Genomic DNA, 10,699 nt, shown 5'->3' with positions numbered 1-10,699 from the left:
TATTTGGAGGCAGCTGTGGATTTCCATGATTGGTTTCCTTTGAGAAGCTTGAAGATGAAGATTTAGCTTGCATGATCCTTGAAAGAACAGTAGGCTGCCTCTTTATTTTGGTGGAATTTCTATAAAGACTAAATAATTCATTGTACTGGTCCAACTCAGCCCTGCTTGTGGAGAAACCTATCATGCAACTTTATTTTTAGTGAATAAGTGCGTTGAGACCAGATGATCAGAATTTATGTATTGTAGTTGACCACGTGCAAAACTGTCATCAGCTGATTGACATCGTTAGTAGCCCTTGATTATAAAGATTTCTTTGATAAGTGAAGTGTGTACACTATATCAGGCTGATCATCCACAGCACATGATTTTCCATCATTTGATGGTGTGAGCTTACATACTTGTCATTACACAAACATTTTGGGAACGATGGAATAAGCGGTTGAAGAAAAGTGGCTGAAAGTATAGGGGATGATTGGGGGCATTTGAATATAAGCTACAGATAAATAATAAAACAGTGAAGATGTGTTGGAAGAGGCAAGACAGGCCAATAAGGAAGGGGTGAAGGAGAAAAGCGTTTGAGGGGGCAGCGAGAACAGAAACATGGAATTTATCAGGAGATAAGAACCATTAGGCCCATTTGGTCTGACCATCATTTGGCTGCTGTAAACCCTCAAACTAACCCTTACTTAGACTTTGGCCTTGTTTAGGTTCAGCCTTGTACCTGTTCATCACTGTATTCGTTTCTGTCACACCTGCTTGAAGGCAATTCTGGTTATGGAGCATCTGCTCAACCAGCTACGATTTAGTGGAGTAAGGAGCAATAATTCAAATAAAGGGGCTATACTGCCTTTTTGACATTTTCTGTAGATTTATGAATGTCCTCAAAGTTGGGTGATTTTACTATTATATTTTCATTGCCATTCTATGAACCAACAATAGACTGTAGATACCCACATTAGAGAATGCTGCATTTACTTAATATTTTTAATTCATAACAATGTTGCATAGTTTAGGTACAAATGCTTAAGCCAGGTTTTCTAATATTACACTGTTCAGCCCTAATCCCTATCGAAGGTTTATGGAAGACAAGCAGCGATCCAAGCTCACATGAACAGCCATACATCCCCCTATTGTCCACATTTTTTGTACATGTGGCCCTACCGGAGAAGATGATCCGACAAATAGCACTACTATCACCACCCATTGAGTGTGTATATATAATTTACTATGACCCAGGCTCATCAACTGAGATAAAATGTATGTAGAAGCTGACAAAAAGGAATATTAGTATTCCTGTCATTATATTGTGACCTCAATTTAACAGCTGAGCTGAAATTACTCTCAAAGTGCTGTTTTGCCTGGTTAGGCGTCTCTGGGTTTAGTGCATGTGCTAATGTAGTTCACCACTGTTTAAGAAAAATTTCTAAGCACTTTCCTGTATGAATTTTAATTAAAGGTATCTTGTTTTAAAACGTCTCCTACTTTTAAAAAATTAAGAGGCTTTCTTTTTTTCCTTTTAGCGAAGGGATGCACTTAATTAACACTGAGCTACAACAGATCTGTTCCTTTGAAAATTAATTTCTCTCTGCTAGGTGCTTTCTCTCCGAACGGGGAACAAGATGAATTGTTTAGTGAGCATCACAGTTCTTGGCATAATCCCAATCAATTTTGGTAGTCTCAGTATACCTGTACAAGTTGTGATAAATCACAAGGGTCGCCAGATTAATGTTAAAAAGAACATTAATTATTAATTACTTACAGGTTCGTTTGCATAAATAACTTTCATCAATACTCTAACCTCTAACAGAATTGAACTGGTTACTGGAGGTACAGATCTCCTGTTCCCCTGACACTAAGTAGTTGATGAGACTCTTAATCTCAAGGTTGTGGGTTTCAGCCACATTTTGGGCACAGCTGTTTTAGATGTAATGTAAGGATGTTTACTTTTCTTTAGAGGGTTCTAGATGAGTAGAAACGGCCTTGGGGCAAAAATGGTAGAGCTTAATTGTGAGGGAACTTAAGCATTCATAGGATAGTCCTATGACTATCCTGAATCTAAGACACGACCAAGAACCAGATAATGTTAGAGGTTTTTATAGCATGCAAAACACGCCAGATGATTGCTTCTCATCAACTATCAAATTCTAGGTTTACAAACAGTGATGCCTAACTTGGGTGTCTAGTGGGGCGCAAGAATGGGACCTGGGACCCAGTTGCCCTGCAATTCATGTGCTTATGTCGGGAGAGCTGTCATTTATAGGGGATCATTGCTCCGGGCGGTGTTATAAATGTACTTTAATAGAAATAGCCAGCTTGATGCATTGCAATGTGAGCCATTATGCTGGTTGAACACATCTTCTGTAAGCCATTTAGCTGAGAGCGTGGAAAGGGGCAAACTGATATGCAGCATCCCCCTATGTTTTGGCAAAACGTACCACACGAAAATTTCAAGGGACCATATGGCTATCATGTGCAAAGTGCACATGGTGGCTTGAGTGTTTAATTGTGGCTTATCTCTGTGCACGTGATAAACTCAACTCCAGGACTGGCTTGGGGGAAATGTTGTGTGAAGAGGTGCAGACCCCCGTGAGCATATATGAAAAGTACTCCCCACTGATTTCAATAGGAACACTTTCCTGACATCGACTTCTTCAAGAACCTGTGTCTGGTAAGTGCCTCCCCCTATTATTATAATATTAAAGTATTATTATTATTATCATCTTTTATTTATATAGCGCCAACAGTTTACGCAGCACTTAATACAATACATAAATTCAAGGGGTATGACAAGAATTGACAAACTAAGACAAACCAATACATTAAGTGGAGAGAGCCTGCGTGGACATTTATACTGTACCTTTTAAGGACATTTTTGCACTTTGCTTATGTGGACCATTGCAGAATAGTCCAATTAAGCTCTTTAATCTCCAAGAGCAATAATGTGCAGAGACACTGTATCAGTAAAAGTTTGTGTACACCCCTCCTAATTATTGAGTTTAGGATTTTTAGCCATACTCATTGCTAACAGCTGTAAAATAAATCTCAATAGAAAAACATCAGCAGCAGCAGGGGTTGTAAGGAAGAATTCAGTGGCTTTAAATGTGGCACTGTCATAGGATGCCACCTTTCCCACAAGTCCATTCAGGAAACATCTGCCCCCGGTCACTAAAGTGCGATTATCGTGAAGTGGAAGCATCTAGGATTAACAACTGTTTAGCCACCAAATGGTAGACCACGCACACTCACAGAGCAGGACTGTCAAGCACTAAAGTGTGTAGCGCTTAAAAAATATAAAAAATCACACATTCTGTAGCATCACTATCTACAGAGTTCCAAACTGTCTGTCCAAGCAACATCAGCACAAGCACGAGGGGCTTCATGAAACTTTCCATGGCTGAGTGGCTGCACACAAGCCAAAGATTTATATGTGCATTCACTAGAGTCATAAAAATCTCACCATCACTGGACTCTGGAGCAGTGGAAACGTCTTCTCTGATGTGATGAATCACGCTTCACTATGCCAGGAGAACGTTAACTTCCAGGATGCATAGGTGCCTGCAGTAAAGTTTGGTGGAGGATTGCTAATGGACTGGGGCTGTCTTTCTGGGTTTGAGCTAGGCCCTTTAGTTCCAGTGAAGGATAATGTTAATACTATAGAATACAAATGCATTTTAGACAATTGTGCTCCTGTGAACAGAGCAAGGTACATAGACATGGTTTGACAAGTTTGGCGTGGGGGAACTTGAGTGGCCTGCACGGATCTCTGAACACCTTTTGGGATGAATTGGAAAGCTGATTGCAGGACAGGCCTTCTCATCCAACATTAGTGCCTGACCTCACAAATGCTGTTATGGCTGAAAGGACACACTCTATATTAATGCCCATGATTTTGGAAAGGTTGTCTAACCAGCTTATACAGATGTGATGGTTAAGTGTCCACACTTTTGGTCATATAGTGTAAATTAGAAATGCCACTGCACAGTGGTTTTTAATAGTGTTTATATATATATATATATAATATGTATATAACAAACACATGAGATTCACTGAGACTACCCAACACTCAGTATATCCAATAGTTGACTGTAATGCATTGGTGCCACTGATATCTCCTGCACTGCTATGCATGGTGCCGCATCTTGCTGAGAACTGACCTAAATTATAGCTTTATTGAATTCCACAGGTTTTCTGCTGTAGCTGTCTAACAGGTATAGGTACGCAAGTGTTTATTCTTTAATGAATTCAGATGAGTACCTTAGATTACCCAGATTGTTTACTCCAATGAAGACTGAAATATGTGATTTACTTAAGAAAGTTCTTGACGATTTCGGCTTTTCACAAATGCCCACCATGGGTGTTTTTAATACTCAGTAAGTGCCTATCTCCCAAATTCTACTCTTTAGGAAGGTGTAGTGATTAGAATTTGTGTAAATTAAAATTTCTTAGTAAAGCCCTACCCCCAATCACACTTATACCCATGGGGGAGGACTGGCAACCATAAAACATCCCTAAACATGTTTTCAGACAATGTGCTATTCCACTCCAGTCTAAACCAAATTTATAGAATGAGACAGCGAAGAAAACATACAAGGAGGACAGAGAAAAACGTTGTGAGGCACCCTGGTGGCTGCATGTGAAAATGCAAGTAAAACACACAAAAAGGCTGCAGGTAGTACCGTAGCTTTTTCATGTGTACTCCATCCCCTAAAATAAAAGTGGCCAACTAGTTGTTTGAAACATTGGGAGTAATGATAAAAGTAGTTTCATTGGAAGGTGCAGGGGACAAGGGGCCTTATACTTAGTGATTCCTCTGAATATTCCTCTCGTGACAGAGAAGAGTTTAGAATTTAGTTGTTTCACATGAGAGATATTAGCTGATATATACTAAATGTGTTGTGGTCCCCAGCAACCTGCGTATATCGCCTACCTTATGTGCCCTCTACCCAAGTATTACCTAAGAACAGGTCTCTGCTAGTCTTCAGCAAAAAGGCACATTCCAAACATAGTTGTAGTAGTATTTTTTCACTCCACAAAGCCTTCCAGGCAGTTTATAGGAGGCGGTATGATGTCTACAGGAATCTTGAACCCATCCTGGGTCACATATAGTATTCTTTATGTATACGTCTTTTACAGTCTTGTTTACAAGCAATATATACCCATTTTGAGACTCCTACCCAAGCTATGCATGTCTCTTTGTATTTTATATTCTGTTACATGTTCTGTGTGGGAAGGTGGCTAACTGGCAGTAGCAGCAAAGAAAGAACAAGGGGAAACTCTGGTTGCAGAGAAAATGCCGTGGAAACTATAAGAATTGATACAAGACACTGTTTGACAATATTTGCCAAGCATCGTTAGAAATGCCTGTTTACGTTTGGCAATAAGGAGAGAAGCGTTATTGCAGAGCAACCTCGGCATTTCTGGGGGGAAAAACAATGTTTGGTAAAATTGTCTTACCAAAAAATTAGTTTTGTTTCACTGCAACCTGCTTTTTGACTCATACAGAGTTTCCTTTTAATATAAGAGTATTCTGCATCGTCACAGTGCTACTAGAATTCTGCCTGGATACTTAAAAGCCCAGTCATGTATTATTATTTTTGTCAAGTCTCCGTTTAATAAAAAATCAGGTATACAATAGTGTGTTACATCCGAGAACATACCAAAAAGCACATGTGGGATACAAAGGCACAAAGTACTGCATAATAAATCACGATGAAACAGTGGTCATAAGGCATACGATACATTATTACACAGGACGAGAACCATGCATAACAGAGAGCATCATGACAAATACCACCAGAGAGAAGTACATGCGGGTACAGAGTGCGTACCAAAGGTGCACAACAATCAGGGCACACAATAGAAGAGCGGTGTCCAAAAAAGACCCCCTCAACACGGTTCCAATACACAATGCATGTGACAAGAAGGTACGCACGGAAGCACACAAGCATGTCAGTGCACGGAGAGGGAAGTAACAGAAACTAAAAAACATCAAAATCATGAACACAACATAAAAGTCAGATGGCGCGCGTCGCTACAACCCCACAACACAGGGGTACAGGAGATGCAATCAAAGGGCACAGAAGGAGAGGGACACCCAGGAACAGGAAGGAGGAGCCGCATAAGTGAATCCGGGGGAGGCGAACTCATGCTGACCCAAGGGTACCTCAGGTGGACTGTAAAAGAGCAGGGAAACGCGGGGAAGAAGTAAGCTCCTTCCACCAGAACCAACGCTTGTTGTACAAATATTCCTCGCCCCTGGAAGCCCACACCAATTCCTCCATGTGGGTAATAAAGTTCATCCTACTAACCCAAGCCTGGATCGGTGGAGTGTCACGGCTTCTCCAAAAACGGGGAATGACAGCTTTGGCTGCACTCAATATATGGTACGTCACTGAGTGCCTATAAACAGCGACCGGTAGCGGTGTATAGTGCAAGAGAGCCGCCTCAGGCGTCAGCACATAGTTAGGGTCATTAACTTCCCGAATCACTCCCTCCACAAATTTCCAAAAGGGGGCAACCAAGGGACAAGTCCACCAGATATGTAGAATAGTGCCAGGACCAGCCTCACACCTCCAGCAACGGTCCAGGACATCGGGAAGGAATTGATGTAAAGCATGCGGGGTGCGATACCACCGAATCAATAATTTATAGGAGGTTTCCTGTATTCTACTCGAGATAGCGCCCTTATGGACCAACTGAATAATCCTACCCCATACCTCATCCCCGGAAAGGGCCGGAAAATCCCGTTCCCAAAGGGCCAGGAAATACGGCTTAGAGGAGCACTCAAGAGAAAGGAGGATAGAGTATAGCGTGGAAACCAGGTGGGGCGGTTCAGACTTAGAGGTACACAGACGTTCAAATTCCGTCAGAGGTCTGCGGTAATCCGTCTGGCTTGGTAAAGAAGCGATAAAGTGGCGCATTTGGGCGTAAAAAAAGATGTCTTGCGGGCGAGGCCTAGACGCCCCTAGCAGAGTCTGTAAGGGTTTAACAGAGTCCAGGTCAGAAACATGATAAAGGCTCAAGGCACCGGAGAGCAGAGGAGAAAACGGCCTTGTCCTGGCCGTTCTGTAGCCAGGGGCAAAGGCAGGGTTGTCAGAAATGGGGAAGAGAGGACTAGGGGAGGACGTCAGGAGACCCTTAGACATGTATTTCCGAAGAACACGCAAAGTCGGGGAAACGGTGGAATGTTTAAGGCGCGCGGAGGGCCGGTCGGGGACGGGCAACCACGGATAAGAGTGTATGGGGTGCGGGAGCGCATCCTCCTCCAGTGCCACCCACTGCTTAGGAGCCCTAATAGTCCACTCAACCACTCGACGCAGATGAGCTGCATGGTAATACAGCTCCAAATGTGGGACACCCAGGCCTCCCATGAGCTTAGGACGGACCAGATGGGAAAAAGCGAGGCGATGGTGTCCGGATGACCAAATGTACTTCAAAAAAACACGGTGGCATTGCTTAAAATAATCTCTGGGAATAAAAATCGGTAGGGCGTGAAAGAGGTACAGGAACCGAGGCAAGATGTTCATCGTGGCCGTGGTTAAGATGAACATCTTGCCTCGGTTCCTGTACCTCTTTCACGCCCTACCGATTTTTATTCCCAGAGATTATTTTAAGCAATGCCACCGTGTTTTTTTGAAGTACATTTGAAGTACAAGCGGGAAGGCCCACTTACACAGGTCCTGAGAGACACGCTGGAGGATAGGGACAAAATTCAGGGAGAATAGAAGGGAGAGATCCGCAGGTAGTTGGAGGCCCAAAAATCGAAGGGACGAATGGCACCATTTAATGGGAAACCTAGAGCCCAACTCCCGCCTAGTAGCGTCCGCCAGGTGAACACCCAATATCTCCGACTTACCTAAATTAATCTTATAGTTAGAAAAGGCTTGGTACGTCTCCAGTTCCTGGAGGAAATGGGGGAGGGACGTAAGGGGAGCAGACAGGATCCCCAACATATCGTCCGCGAACAAGGCGAGTTTATGCTCCACCCCCGAAACCAACATCCCGGAGATACCAGGGTTGGCTCTAATGGCATTGGCCAAAGGCTCCATACTAAGTGCGAAAAGAAGGGGGGAAAGTGGGCACCCCTGACGAGTCCCATTGGCCAGGAGAAACGGGTCAGAGAGAAAGCCATTAATCTTGATTCTAGCAGAGGGATTAAAATAGAGCACCGAGACCCAGTTACAGAAAGTCGCACCCAGGCCCAAGCTGCGCAAAACTTGGAATAGATAGGGCCACGAGACCCTATCGAACGCCTTCTCAGCGTCCGTGGAGACCAGAGCCAGCGGGATGTTAAGGCGCCCAGCCCGGTCAAGAACGTCAAGCACTCTGGTGGTATTATCCCTCGCCTCCCGCCCCGGGACAAAGCCAACCTGGTCCAGGTGGATGAGCGACGGGACAAGGGGCCCCAAACGGGTAGCAAGAATCTTAGCCAATAATTTTATGTCAGTGTTGAGTAATGAGATGGGACGGTAGCTTTCGCAAAGGTCAGCCGCCTTGCCCGGCTTCAGAATAACAGTAATATGGGCAGTGTTGGTATGTGGGTCAAAGTGGTCCCCATTAGTCATGCCATTAAACAAGGTAACCAAATGGGGAGCTAAAGTGGCAACAAATTGTTTGTAATAAGCTTTCGTAAGTCCGTCAGGGCCAGGACTCTTGCCATTGGGGAGAGATTTAATGGCCGCCACCACCTCAGCAAGGTCAGTCGGGGCATCCAGAAGCGCAGCATCTGACGGGGAAACACGCCTTGGTAAATATTTAGCCAAATACTGCCGCAAGGAGTCCCGAAAGGAAGGTGCCAAGCCCGGAGCAGGAGGGAGGTTGTACAGGGAGGCATAATAATCGCGGAAGCAGACTGCTATGTCAGGTGTGGAGTGTCGGGTGGCGCCGGAGCGATCCCGGACCTTCAGTATAAAGGACTGGGCCCTCTTAGCATGGAGAGCCCTAGCAAGCAATCTACCCGCCTTGTCCCCAGACTCATAGAAGTGACTACGGGTCAAGAGATAAAGCCTCCTGGACTGACTATCCACTAGGGACGCCAATCTCTCCCGCAGAGCAACCAACTGGACCAGGAGGGCGGGGTCTAAAGTAAGCTTATGCGTAGTTTCCAAACGAGCGATATCATTAGTAAGACGCATGATTTCACCCAAGCGGGCACGCTTAACGGTAGCCCCCATTTGGATCAGGCGCCCCCGTATCACCGACTTATGGGCCTCCCAGACAGTGGAAAAGGGCAAGTGGGCGGAAACATTCTCTGAAAAATATCGTTTAAGGTCCTTATCAATAATTTGAATATGGGCAGGCGTAGAAAGCAAGGACTCATTGAGCCTCCAACACCAGGAGCGGGGAGGGAGACACTTAAAAGAGAGAGTGACATGGACTGGGGCGTGATCACCTACAGTGATAGGGCCCACACTGGAGGAGGACAGCATAGGTAAGTGATGGTGAGACACAAAAATAGAATCAATTCTAGAATAGCGAGAATGTAAAGGGGAAAAATACGTATAATCCCTGGTAGAGGGATGTTGAACACGCCACGCGTCTGCTAACTGCATGGCATGGAGGGCGCATTTAACCTTAGCGATGCGAGAAAAGGAGATGCAAGACCGCCCTGATGAGCTGTCCAGTCGCGGGTCGAACGTCATGTTAAAGTCACCCCCCAATAATGAGATCCCTTCCTGAAAGTCAGCCAATTTGTGGAGGGCCGACACCAGAAACCGCGTTTGGTCACGATTGGGAGCATAAACACAGGCCAGAGTGACCATTTGGGTGGCAACAAAACCTTTTATAAAGAGGCTTCTACCCTCCTGATCCCTCCAGGTGTCTACATGCTGAAAAGGCAAGGATTTATGGAGTAATATGGCAACCCCTTTAGTTTTGGAATCTGGGGAGCTAGACGTGTAGAGGAGAGGAAAGTGTTTAGAATATAATTTGGGTTCCCTCCCGGTCCTGAAGTGGGTCTCCTGAATGAAGGCGACCTTAGATTTAGCAGACCGTAAGAAATGAATTAGTTGAGAACGCCGTTCCGGCTTATTGAGGCCCCGGACATTAAGGGTAGTAAATCTCACTTTATTCGATTGCATGAGTGCGACACCAAGAGAGGCAGGAGAGAAGAGGGCAGAGGACACGCGCCATCAAAACAACAAAAATCATACAGATATATACAAAATAACCATAAAACATAACAGATCGTGGGCAAGCCACGGGGCAGGCACCAACATGGAGAGTGCCTAGCAACAGGAGAGCCATGTCGTCCAAACTGTGGACAAAACCAAAAACCTGGGACACAAGGAACCAGGATGGTCAGCTCAGGGAGCAGAGACAGCACAGACAACAGTAGAAAACAATTACAAACAAAAAAGTAAGAAAATTAAAGCAGGCACCATGGCCCACTGCATACCATAAATATGACATGGAAGGAGAAAGGATCCAGACCGGCGCATAAGGAGGCATTTGAATGGGGAGAGAACATATAAGCATGTAGATGTGGAGAAGAAAACCAGGGGACCATAACAGGTAAGACACCCAGGTGAGGGCCGCACAGGGAGAAAGAAAGAAACCATGACAGGACCCGGGAGCAAAAGGAGAAGGAAAAGGCTTCCCGACCGCCATGGCTAGAAAGAAAAAGGACCCCCAAAGGAGGAGAAGAGGTGCAACAACAAAACAAAAGGAAAGCAGAGTACAAGCGCACAAAAGTGTGTGC

Source organism: Spea bombifrons, chromosome 4 (genome assembly GCF_027358695.1).
Source record: "Spea bombifrons isolate aSpeBom1 chromosome 4, aSpeBom1.2.pri, whole genome shotgun sequence".
NCBI classification, from domain to species: domain Eukaryota; kingdom Metazoa; phylum Chordata; class Amphibia; order Anura; family Pelobatidae; genus Spea; species Spea bombifrons.
Note: the sequence above shows the minus strand (reverse complement) of the source record.